Raw genomic sequence first — 13,308 nt, 5'->3', positions numbered from 1 at the left:
ACACATAAGGATATTAAAAGGGATTCGAGGGGTGGTGTTTTACATGGAAGGGAAGACCAGAATGGAGTCAGGGAGCAAGGTGTAAGGAGAGCTGGAGGAGGAGTATTCCAAATGGAACAAGTGCGAAGGTCTTTGGGCAAGAGAATGCATGATGTGTTCCAGGAATAATGAGAAAGCCAATGACTGGAGCTGAGTGAGGGGGCAAGTGGGGACTGAAGGACTGAGATGAAATGAAATCAGAGAGGTAACAGGGTCAGACCAGGTGAGGACTCGTGAGCTTTGGCTTTCAGTCTGAACAGACACATGACTTGATTTGACTCAAGGCTGTAAAGGGTCACTCAGGCTGATGCATGGAGGTTAGATGGATGGTAGGGGACATAGAAGCATGGAAAACTGGAGCTATTGTCCTAATCCAGGTGAGAGATGACCATGGTTTGGACCTGGGCAGTAGAGGCAGAGGTAGGAGATGACTCAGGCCTGTAGCTATCCACATGCCCTGGTGTGTATTGGAAAAAGTCTCTAGTACAGCAGCTATAGTTAGTAGTGCTGTATTGCATATTTGAAAGTTGTTAAGAGAGGAAATCTTAAAAGTTCTCCAAAAAAAGAAAAGGATGTCCCTTCTAAGCTCAAGCTGGGTTTCAGTCCCCACTTGCCCCTTCACCCAGCTGCCCTGGACAGGGCAAAACCTGTGAGTCCTGATTGAATTCAGGATACATTTGGAAAGTAGAGTTAATAGGATTTGCTGACTCAAGGACACTTGGGCCTCAGGAGAAGCGCATGAATTTGTAGTAGTGGGTTTGAAACAAGGTTGTGCTGGTCTGTGTGTCAGCATGCAGATGGAATGGGGAGAGGTGTTCACAAGGAGGAGTTTCAGTGCTGGCAAATCCAGCCAGAGCTGCTGCCTAGCTCAGGTAGCCACGGGATGGGCTTGCTAGGCTGCGGTGGTGCTAGATCTAGACGACAAAGAGAACGTTAAGGGATCCTCCTCCCACCTCCCTGCACCTCCTGGGTCTAAGGTGTTCCCTTTCCAGTTGCTGGGTTATTGCTCTTCTTCTATGGCCACAAAATTGGTGTGTCACATCCTAGTAGCTTTTTCTCCAATTATCCCCTATTTGCATACAGACCTTTTGTCCAGAAGGGTCAGGTGTGAGTGAAAGAGGGCATTTTTACAAAATTTGCAAAGACCATTATACCCTCCACCTTGACCTATATATTAGTTTCCTGTCATCTTTTCTAGCTTCTGGAACTACATTCCTTGCATTACTTGGATCATGGCCTCTTCCTCATTTTCAAATCCAGTGTTTTCAGCAGCATCTTCATATATCTTTGTCCCTCTGTTCCCATCACCACATTGCCTTCTTAGTAAAATCTCTCCCTACCCCTCTCTTATACTTGGGATTACATTTAGTGCCCACTAGGATAATCCAGGATAATCTCCCCATCTGAAGATCCTTAACTTAATCATACCTGTAAAATCCTCTTTGCCATATAAAGTAACCTTCACAAGTTCCAAGGATTATACCTGGATATCTTTGGGGGATCTTGTTCAGCCTGCCACAGCCTGTGTGGGCCACTATAAGAAAGCTGGAGAACAGTGTCCTTAATCAAATGATCTCGAACCATGTCAAAACAATAAGAAAATGCTGTGACTAGACCAGAATTAAGTTAGCATGCCCTAGGCTCCCTTGTGGCTTGGCTGTAGCCAGAGGGTCTACCAACCAGGCTGGCTTGGGGTAGCCATAAGGGGAGGCGGCAGGGCGGGTAGGGAGTGTCATTCCAAGGAATAGGTAGGGCAGAATCTTTAATTTTCAGAATAAGTCTAGAGAGCTCCCCAGCCCTTTTATCTTCGTCATTACCCAAGGGATGACTGACCAAGAGGAGACAAATGCTTTTGGGGGATGGCCACATTCAGTGACCAGCCTGCCTCACTAAGGCGTGTGGACCAGAGGAGGGAAGGGAGGTAGAGCTGATTTTGGAGGAGGCCATTCCAGTGCTTGGCAACGAGATGCTGCCCATGGTAGGGAGTGTGGAATGTTCACCCAACACCTTGACTCTTGATTCATTGTTGGGTGGCTTTTGTTGACAAAAGGTACACCAATGTCAGACTGTTGATGGTCTGCAAAGCCTAAAACACGACACAGTTTAGTTTCAAGGTCCATAGTGATGAGGCCTGAGTCACGGGATCAGACTGAAACAGGGACACCGGCACCAAGAGAACCCTTAGATCAAAGGTTCAATGGAGTCAATTTAAGAAGAGCAGGAGGGAGCTTCTGGGCAATGCAGGCTTGATCAGCAGCTTGTTGCCAGTCAGTCTGATCAGAGACCACTAGGTCTCCACCTTGGGCATCCACATGAGTGATGCACCTGTCAGATAGACCCAAGGAATGTTTCCATAGTTCACCACCCCACAGGGTGTGTCTTTAATATTCCTTGTCTGTCATCTTCCAAGTGGTGGACCAAGTAACCATGCCATTGGCTAACAGCCCAAGTCTGTAAAATGTAACACGGCTCATTAAGGGGCGTGCTGGCCGGACATGATGAGAACGGCCTTGAGTTCTGCCTACTGAGCAGAGCCGGGACATCTGCTTTCAGTTTTACATAACTGGCCCTGAGGCTGGACAGCAGCAGCCACTCAATGGACCCCATTAGGTTTTACCTTAGCTGAGCCATCAGGGAACCAAGTCCCGGCATTTAGGGGAATCTCTGAGACTTGAGGGCCCCCACTGATGCACATTTTTGCTTCAAGTGGTTTCTCCCAAAGCAGTAGCTGCCACTTTTTCATGTAAAACCTCTCTTGGTCCAGGCTGACTGCGCCCTTTAAAATTACCATTTCTGTTTGACTAGCAAAGCCTTTTAAGCTCTTCCCGTATTGTTAATGATGAGGTTCAACTCGATTCACCTCAAAAGGCGTGTATCAGGCTGGAGAATTACAAAGCCTCCTGGGTCTGGAGTTCTTCAGCAGCAGGTGTACCTGATGGATGTGTCCAGCAGGTGGCGATGTTGCACTGAGAAATGGCCTCTCTGCAAACACTGGCAGCTTGAGTTTTTTAAGTAAAACTGTAATTTCCCTTTCTCTCCTCGCCATTCTTTATTATTTCTGATAGACCATTCTGGAGAGGAAAGGGAAGTGGGTTGGTGAGTGATCTGTGTGTCCCACTGTCACCCTTTACATATAGCAATCCCTGAATGGGAAATGTCTTTAATACTTAAGAGGCTGGAAAAGTGCAAGCATATAACCCATCGATTCCAACTACACCTTTAGGTGTAGAAACAGCAAAGACATTGGGCTCCCCACAAAATCACTTTAGCTTCACTTCTCCATTGAAAACCTTGTCCAAACCACATCTGTTGAATTTGGGCATGTCTTCCCTTACAGGAACAAGGACCAAGAAATCTAGCAAACGTTTTCAGCGGCTACAAGCATCAGACAATGCTAATTCCCTTGGCTGAGAGCTCAGGGCAGAAGGGGTGCTAGCCTGCAGAGCATGGTAGACGCAGCAGAGGGGAAATTTAACTGTCAGTCTTTTTCTTTCCTTGGCCTTGCACTCCAGAGTTAGCACTCACAATTTAGTACTGCTTCCTCCTTCACGGGGAGGAGCGCGCTACCCCTTTGATGTCCTAGGAATGCCTCAGCCCAGGGAACCCTTTCTTTCTTTGTGCATGTTGCTGCACTTTACTCTGCAGTTTTCGGCACCTCAGCCACCCTTGTGCCCAGCATCCTGTCCATACTGCCAGCCAATCTGGGCTGCAGCAGGAACCAAGTACTGCAGCTGGGTTGTGAGCCCAGCCCGGAGGACATGCAGACCACTGGCTTATGCAGCACTGGCCAAAGGTGACTGTACACACACCCTTGCCTTGCATAGACAAGCGATGTCCCACAAGGCCACCTATGACAACTCCCTTAATGAAAACTAGTGGCCTTGTTATTGGGCAGGGGCTGGAAAGGCCTCCTGAGTCCATTACTTTTGGCAGTGCCCCATGTGGCAGGAGGAGCAGGTCCATGGGCCAGCTGCAGCTCACAGAATCCCTGTCCCAGGTACTGGCTTCGAGCAAGTTCCTATAACCCACAATGGGCTAGTCATCTAGGGGCAGTTTACATCTTGTGGGCACTTTCTCCACCCAAACCACCATTCTCTCTCTTTCTCTCTCTCTCTCTCTCTCTCTCTCTCTCTCTCTCTCTCTCTCTCTCTCTCTCTCTCTCTCTCTCTTTCTTTGTCTCTCTCTCCAGTTCTTTATTCAGGAGGAAGTGCTGAGAGACATAAGGTATTCACTCTTCATTTAGGTATGGAGGTGGCCAGAAGAGTTTAATTTATAAATAAACTGACATTAATTTTCTAATTGATTAAGGCTCTGTGGAGGTACAAGGATAAATCTGTCCATGTGCCTCTCCGCTAGGAGTTACAATCTAGAGAAAGAGAGTGAGCAGTGTTTGGGTGTTGTAGGAACTAGTAGACCCTGAACCCATCCCAGCTCAGTGATGGTCAAAACATAATAATCTCTTCTTGTCCTCCATGTCCCTCATCCTCGATATTTAATCAGTTGCCAAGTGCTCTTGTTTTTAGCTCTATGAAATTGATAGTGTAGGTAGGTAGATAGAAATGAGCAGGAGAAGGAGAAATTTAGCCCCGGTTAGAAAACCCCTTGCTGCAGCTCCTACTTGGGTCAAGACTGCTTGCAGCTGCCCAGCAGAATTTCAGGCTTACACATACCTCAAATGGATGTGTTTACACATGTCCCTAAATCAAAGAAACACATTGGAAGAGAGACAGACATCCTGCTTATCAGAGAATACATTCTTTTTGTCACGACCACCAATACCTTACTAGCCCAGTAGGATTCCAAGTTTTCACATACCCCAAGAAATGTGTTTACATATGCCCCTAAATCAAAGAAATGCATTGCTAAATGCCAGAGGACCGGGCACCTCAGGGGGAGAAAGAGAGATGAGAGAAGGGAGAGGGGTAGGTGATTCTACCCATAGAAATCCAAGCCTTCACACAATGTAAGGAGAGGCTGCTTCCAGCCTTTGGGTCGGCTCCCTCCGTGTCTCAGAGCATACTCACATTTTCTAATAAACTTCTTGCTATCTCATTGCTACACAAAATTCTGTCTCTTGATTGAATTCACTCCTTCAAGAAGATGAAGAGCCGAGGTTCAACGTCATTTCCCGAAAACAAAATCTCCCATACCTATCTCTGCCTTCCTATTTCTGATGGCAATAACCTGCTGGGCCAGTATGAGTGGGCAGCCTACTGGGCCATCGTGAATGCCCAGAATGTCTCTGCTTACCTATGACTTATCTGGGTACCCAGGCGGGGTCACCTGGTGGGAACCCAGTTCTTCACAATCTTGACCCTTTATTTTCACCCTGCCTCCTGCTTAACAGAAAATACAGGCTCTGTAGTGCAGGGGATCCTGCCGACTACGCCAAGTGTCGTGCGGGGCGCCCGGCGGGGTCTCTGGTCCCACTCCCCACACAAAAACGCAGGATATGGCTAGGCCAAAAAGGAACACCCACGGAGCCATGGGTAGGGGAGTCATACCACTATACTCTCACTGGCGGCTGGGTTGGAGACACAGGAACCAGGAGCAACACAATTCTCAACCCTCACTGTGCCGCTTGCAGACTCAGCCACCATCTTCTTGCTAGCCCCCCCTTTTTTTCTGCTAGCGTAACCACAGCAGTTATATTCGTGGCCAATGGCTCTCTGGTTACAGCTGACGGCCAACTAGCCACAGCTGCTGGCCATTTGATCACAGTTGATGGCCATTTACTACCTGAGCCAGCACCTTTCTATGTGAGGCCGAGAGCCTGGAAACTGCTTTTTGGGGCTCTGTCCCCACAGGCTCTCTGGTATGATTTACCTCAACTTCCTGATCTCTAACCTAACCTAGAAGATATATACATCTACATCAGTCTCCTCGTCCTGTAGAGGATGAAACTTACTTGTAATTTCACTGGAAGAGCTTACAGGAGCCAATCATGACTCAATGGCTACAGGCCTGCCCAGTAGAATGAGCAGTAGTGGTAGAGACAAATGGATGGGCCACAGCCCAGTGGCGACCACCTGGAGATGACCGCCAGGTGCAGGTTGCCAAAGCCCATCACCCACAGGAAGCGAAGAGACTCTGGACTCCAGCCCAGCCACAGCTGCTTATTCATGGGTCGTGCCATCACAGGGACTTTGGCTATTTATCCAACATTGAAACGATTGCATAAAACCCATATGAGTTTTGGCCACAACTGAAAATAACTATCTGACAAGTGAGTTGACCTCACCTGCCAGCCCACTCAGAGCTAAGCACCCACATCGCCCTTTTTGCCCTGTGGCCACCAGTGGGAACCACTCCTGGGTATAAAAGCACATTTCCTCACTTCCTCTAGCCTCAGGGAAGCCTTCATTATAGATAAGGTGTGGCGGAGCCTAACTGTGCCTCCAAATGTATCCTGGGGTCCTGTGTGCGTGCTCAGGAGTAAGCAGGGGGGCTGAGCACAGGGAAGAGAACAGAGGAGAAAGGTGGGTCAGATCACTTAGAGACTGGCTGCTTCCCTTGCAGTTCTAGGAGCCCCAACTCTGATTGGGATCCTGCCTTTGGAGTCACAAGCTCCCTGTAGCCCTACACCTTCCCCTGCTCCACTTTTCATGAGTTAGTCTGGTGGGGCTATTACACACCAGTGAGGCACTGGATTGCAGCACTAACTCCTCGGCACCAGAACCACTGCAGGATTACTGGGCAGAGCGGCTGTTGCCGTGGGGATGTGTACTGTAAAGCGTTGATCCAAAGGAATTAGCACGGCAGTTTTGACCGAAAGGTAAGGATTAAGAGGGCCCTTTTGGGATGGCCGGTTAGCTCATTTGGTTAGAGCGTGGTGCTGATAACACCAAGGTTGCCGGTTCAATCCCAGCGTGGACCACTGTGAGCTGCGCCGTCCTAATAAATAAATAAAGTGTTTGTTGTTTATTTTTTTAAAAGGCCCTTTTATTCAAATCATGCATAGAATGCCATCCCCATACAGAATCTTAAGGCACTTGATTTAAAGGTAAAAGAGAACTATAGAATCACACATCCATTTCCAATAATAACTAAAAAACAAACTGGAGTGGCCCTCTAATTCTGTTTGAGATCCAAGTGGATCCCTGATCACAATGCTTATACCCACAGAGCTGTAATAGAAGGACTTCTGGATGTCCTGTCTGTTCCTCTCCACAGTTGCAGCCTGCTCCCTCTCTACAAGTCTGGGATTCCCGAGTACGCAGACACATGTCCTATCGGATCCTATATTGGAATGTTCGACTGGAGGGGCCAGGTGATGGGAAGAAACTGGCCTGGTGGTGGGGATTCCAGAGCACCAGTCTTGCTTCTGGGCTGGCCTTGGGTCTAGCATGAGGTCCAGCCCTCAGGGCCACCGCGTGTGCAGGCCAGCCACCTGCTCTCTGTGCAGTGTGTCACTCAGTAAAGGCAGCTCCCAACCAAATGGGTTAAAATCAGCAGCTCTTTCTTTCTCTACATCCAGGGTGCTAGACTGCCCTGGAGTGGATGCGATGGAGCCGCTTCCATGTCAGTTGTCTCTTAGGTATGAGGCTGAAGCTTGGCCTAAAGTGGCTGAAATGTGGTTCAATCTCTCCCACCCAAGGCACAAATTGCATGAACAACGACCTTATTCCCAAAGTCATGCTTGGAGTCTGGTTGTTGAACCTGGTAATCAGCTCCAGCAATTACCTCTGGAGCCAAGGTGCCCTTCCCCATCTTCAAGTTGTTTGAGACAGTCATCCCAAACTAAGCTCAGGGAGAGAGCTTTTCACCCTAACCCAGTGGTTCTCAACTGGGGGTGATTGTACTCTTCAGAAGATATGTGGTACTTTTCGTTGTCACAACTGGGAGTGGGTGCTACTGGCATCCAGTGAGTAGAGGTCAGGGATGCTGCTAAACATCCTACTATGTGCAGGATAGCCCCACAACAAAGAATTATCCAGCCCCAAATCTTAGCATCAGCCCTACACACACACACACACACACACACACACACACACACACACACACCCTTCCCAGGGCTCAAGCTGGCCCAGGAGACATGGAGAGGACCAGTTCCAGTATTTGCCACCTCAGAGTATCCTGTTCCCTCTTCTTCCTTCCCTCAATGGCCCCGTCTCTCTTCAGCCTTTCTAGGTTTATTTCGGAGGTCTAGTGCTGTTTCCTGCTACTGAGACCTTGATCGGTCTCCCTAACTAGGAACCATATCAGGAAGCAGGAAAAGATAGGGGTCCACTCATTATGCAAACCGATTCACTTTCTCCATTGCAACCTGACAATGGAGCTTTTACCAAACCACAGACAAAGGCAGCCCACATTTATACAACTCAGGGAGACCATTCCAGGGTCTTCAATGAACAAAGACCAGTAATTCAAGGGGATTTTCTCTCCCTAAATGATACCTCTCTTGCTAAAGAAAAATGGCAATGAAAGTTTTTTAAACCTTTCTTTGGAAATACCCACAAAGAATTGAAAGCAGGAACTTGTACACCAGTGCTCACAGCAGCATTAAACACAGTAGTCAAAAAGTAGAAACAACCCAAGTCTATTGAAGGATGAATGGATTAAAAAAAAAAGAAGAAAAAAAAAAAAGAAGTGGTTTATCCATACAGTGGAATCTTATTCAGACTTAAAAAAAAGAAGGAAATTCTGACACCTGCTACAATGTGGATGAACCTTGAAGACATTATGCTGAGTGAAATAAGCCAGTCACAAAAGGACAGAAACTGTATGATTCCACTTATGAGTATGTGAGTAGTCAAATTGAGACAGAAAGTGAAATGGTGGTTGCCAGAGGCTGTGGGGAGAGAGGAATGGGGAGTTGTTCAGTGAGTACAGAGTTTCTGGTTGGGAAGATGAAAAAGTTCTGGAGATGACGGTGGTCACGGTTGTACAACAATGTGAATGTACTTAATGCCACTGAACTGTATACTTAAAAATGGATAAAATGGGAAATTTTATGTTCTGTCTATTTTACTTCAATAATAATTATTTTAAAATCTTTTAGGAGTGCACAGAAGCAGGCTGTGGATATTGCTCCAGTGCTGGGATGGGCTGTGACCCTCAGTGGGTAGAGCAGATCATTGGGGTTACAGACATTATTGGAAATTCACCCGTTTTTCACTAACGTCCCTTTTCTGATCTAGAATCCATGTTGCAGTTTGCAGTCTTGTCTCCTGTTATCTCCAGCCTTTCATATTTCCTCATTCTTTCTTTGTCTTTCATGACCTTGATGAATGTTTACATTTTTGTAATTCTTATGAAGAACTTTTTGTAATTCTTATGGTTTTCTCAATTAAACTATGACAATTTTTTTTTGAAGATTTTATTGGGGAAGGGGAACAGGACTTTATTGGGGAGCAGTCATATGCTTTTCCCAGGACTCATCAGCTCCATCAAGTCACGTTGTTGTCCTTTCAGTCTTAGTTGTGAGGGCGCAGCTCAGCTCCAGGGCCAGTTGCCATAGTTAGTTGCAGGCGGCACAGTCCAGCATCCCTTGCGGGAGTCAAACCAGCAACCTTGTGGTTGAGAGCACGTGCTCCAACCAGCTGAGCCATCTGGCCACCCGGGAGCTCAGCAGCAGCTCGTTGACTTCATTCTAGTTGTGGAGGGCGCAGCTCGCTGGCCCATGTGGGAATCGAACCGGCAGCCTCGTTGCCCAGAGCTCGCGTTCTAACCAACTGAGCCACCCGTCTGCCCAACTATGACAATTTTTTAAAAAAATCTTTCCTAGGGCCAGTTAGGCAGGAAATCATATATAATATATGATATATACAGAGGGTGCCAAAAAATGTATATGCATTTTAAGAAAGAAAAAAATTGTATTAAAATTATGCTGATGTAACCACTTTGAGCATCTCTTGTAGTTGCAGAAGTCAAACGGGACTTGTATGCGTCTTTTATTATCAGCATATATTATTACAATTTTAATAGTTTTTTTCCTTTCTTAAAATGTGTATACATTTTTGGCTATATATATATATATCCAGAACAAGGGTTCTTGTATTGTCACATAAATGAGCAGATGAGTGGTAAAAGGGCTACGGTAATAGCAATTTCAATTTTATATGCCAAAATCACATTGTGATCTATCAACAGAAATGGTTTTTGGCCTCCTCTCATTTTTTTGGAAGGGAATAATAGGGAACCACTTGAATCACAAAGGATTTGTTCACCTACTACATATTGGCAGCAGTATTTCAAATGAATCCTTTTTATTTGGTACCCCAGAGGTTTTGACACCCCAAGGCAATGCACAGCAGTAAGGTTTGGAGTGAGAAGTCTATCTTGTGATAGAGGGCACCGTGGCCAAAGGGATGTTTTCCAGGGCAGCAGTTTTAAAGGTGTACAGATAGATAAGAAGGACAAAGAAATTGGTTCTCTCAAAACTAGCTGTCTCTGGCCTGCACAGTGGCTCAAGTGGTTGGAGCGCCATGCTCCTAATGCAGAGGTCGCTGGTTCGATTCCCACATGGGCCAGTGAGCTGCGCTCTCCACAGCTAAGATTGTGAACAACAGCTCTCCCTGGAGCTGGGCTGCTATGGGCTACCAGGTGCTGCCCTGAGCCTGCGGCAGTCAGCATGAGCAGCCAGCCAGGCGAGAGGTACTGTGAGCTGCTTGAGCGCCCACCAGCGACTGGTGACCGACTGCCCCAGCCCGGGGGAGCGCAAGGCTCATAATACCAGCCTGGGCCAGGGAGCTGTGTCCTACACAACTAGACTGAGAAACAACGGCTTGAACCAGAGTGGGGGGGAGGAGGTGGAAGAAGGGGAGGAAAAAACAAAACAAAAACTAGCTGTCTCCACACAGTTTGGGAAGATTTGTGTGTTCTCCCCTCCACCCCCACCCTCACCCTCACCACACCCCAGGCCCGCCATCCCTACCCCCTCAGAATTTTCATACCCTTGTCTTAAGTCTGAAAAGAGACCCGAGTGAGGCAACCAGCTTCCTTCCTTCTGTTGACTTTTGGTAAGGCTTACTTTCTTTTTTTAACTCTATTTCCCCGCCCTTTCTTTTAGAATAAAGCTATACGGAAGTTTAAACATTTTCTTCCCCACCTTGAGCATTCCCGGGTGACTCATGGCACTATGGAGACTATAGACTCGGAAACATAATCCTTAATAGCATGGCTTTTGAGAACCTGGCTGGGAATTCACAAGGTGTCTTGGTTCGGGCACCAATGGTAAACTGCAAATTGACTCCTCAGCTCCAGAGTAATAATGTTGATTGCCCTGAAGGTGCTGGGAGTCTTAAGAGCTGTTCCCTGAGGGTTGTCATTAGGAGAACTTTTCCGAAACAAACATTCCTGGCTCTCAGGAACCTCCCTCTAATTCCATTCTTGCCATTGCCTCCTTCTTTATCTCTGTTCTTGTCCTGGGGGTACATGTGGAAGGATAAGGAATTGAGAAGAGAAAAAAATAAAGCCCAGTTTGAAGGGGGAATTGAGTTCATTGAGTGGCTTGGCTATTCCAAGTATTTGCTCAAATTTTCACTGGGGTCTAGAAGAACTGGAAATGGGTCACACATCCACCTCTCAGGCCACCCTCAAGTTGTATGAATTACTTGTGTATTTTGTTCTCTCTTGCCTCAGGGCCTTTGCACTGGCTGGTTCCTCTGCATACTGTGTTTCCCGAAAAATGAGACCTAGCCGGACCATCAGCTCTAATGCGTCTTTGGGAGCAAAAATTAATATAAGACCCGGTCTTACTTTAATATAATATAAGACCGGGTCTTATATAATATAAGAACTGGTCTTATATAATATAATGTAATATAATATAATACAATACCAGGTAGAATATAAAACCGAGTCATATTAATTTTTGCTCCAGAAGATGGATTACAGCTGATTGTCCAGCTAGGTCCTATTTTCAGGGAAACACAGTAGAACACTCCCCTTCCCCTCATTGGTCTTGTATATTGATTTAGTATAATTTCAAATCCATTTGTTTATGACTTAAGTGAAGGTATTTTAATCCACTTGTTTGTGACAATGACAAACACAAAAAAGATGTTTTTTAGAAGTAAAGTTGTTTTGATATAAGAATGAAGTAAATCACGCCAGGATGTCATCATTCTTCATCTGTTGTCAGCAGCGCAGCTGCTGAGGGGCCCTGCTGGGGCCTTATCCATAAGAACCTGTGGAGAAGCAACTATGGAAAGGGGACATTTAGACTATAAACACTTAGAGTTTGTGAGGACTATTTGAGAATTTCCATTTGGGCAGGGTGACTCTTCACTAACCTAAACACTCTCTGAAGACCTTTGGGGCATTCGCTCCTACTGTGGCCAAGGTGACTCTGGTTGGTGGTGGTGATAAACTATGCAGTGGTCCCATGAAAGGAAATTGCCTGGCAACACCAGCATCTTCGTTTCCTAGCAACATGCTCTAGCACAGCTCGGTGGGGACCCCCATAGTAGAGGCCTTGCAAGGCCCCCTGGACTCACCTTTCCTTGACTTATAGCTTAACAACAGATCATGCCCCTGCAGCTAAGGTTCCCTGTCCCCACTCAGTTCCCTGTTTTAGAAAATTACCCTGAAATTTATGATTAATACCCTTAGGCTTATTGATCAAAATCTCTATGGTCTAACATTCTTTCCAGGCTACTCCCATTATTGTACCTGGGTTGCTGACGCCACCACCACTGGATAGCCACGTTGCCAGAGGGAAGACTCCATGCAAACCTGCTCACTAGCCTCTGGAGGAATGCCCAGATTTTCCCTTAAATACCCCAAGCCAGTCTGAGAATGTTAAGGCAATTTTTGAAAGTGTTAACCTGCTGCCTTCTCAGATCTCAGGTGCTCTGACAATAAACACTTATCCTATTGCCCAACTCCTGTGTTAGTCTATTGGGTGAGCAGTGCAGGCACAGGCACAGGCAGCACAAGCCCAGACTCGGTTGCCCTCCAGTTTCAGCAACAGAGGACTTTCACCTTTGAGCTTGCAGCTGGAAATCAACTCTTGGTTGTTTACAGACTCTCCTGAGTACCTCCTTGTATGAAAAGGTACACCTCATATGAAATTTGGACTTTATTCCTTCACCTTCCCTTGCGTGGAACAATAATGTGATTAATCTGTCACTTGTTTGGAGTATGTTATTTCTTTATTTTGCTTATTAAGAAATATCCTGTATGCTATTGACTTGTGAAATTATAATTCCCACACAAATCTGTGCTAAATAAATTGCTGGCAAAGGCAGAATCAGTCTCTGAGTGTAACTTTTGCTGTCCCCCTATAACAAAAGTAAAACAGGCCAGCATCTCTTCTGGAAAAGT

This window comes from Rhinolophus ferrumequinum, chromosome 7, assembly GCF_004115265.2.
Source record: "Rhinolophus ferrumequinum isolate MPI-CBG mRhiFer1 chromosome 7, mRhiFer1_v1.p, whole genome shotgun sequence".
NCBI classification, from domain to species: domain Eukaryota; kingdom Metazoa; phylum Chordata; class Mammalia; order Chiroptera; family Rhinolophidae; genus Rhinolophus; species Rhinolophus ferrumequinum.
Note: the sequence above shows the minus strand (reverse complement) of the source record.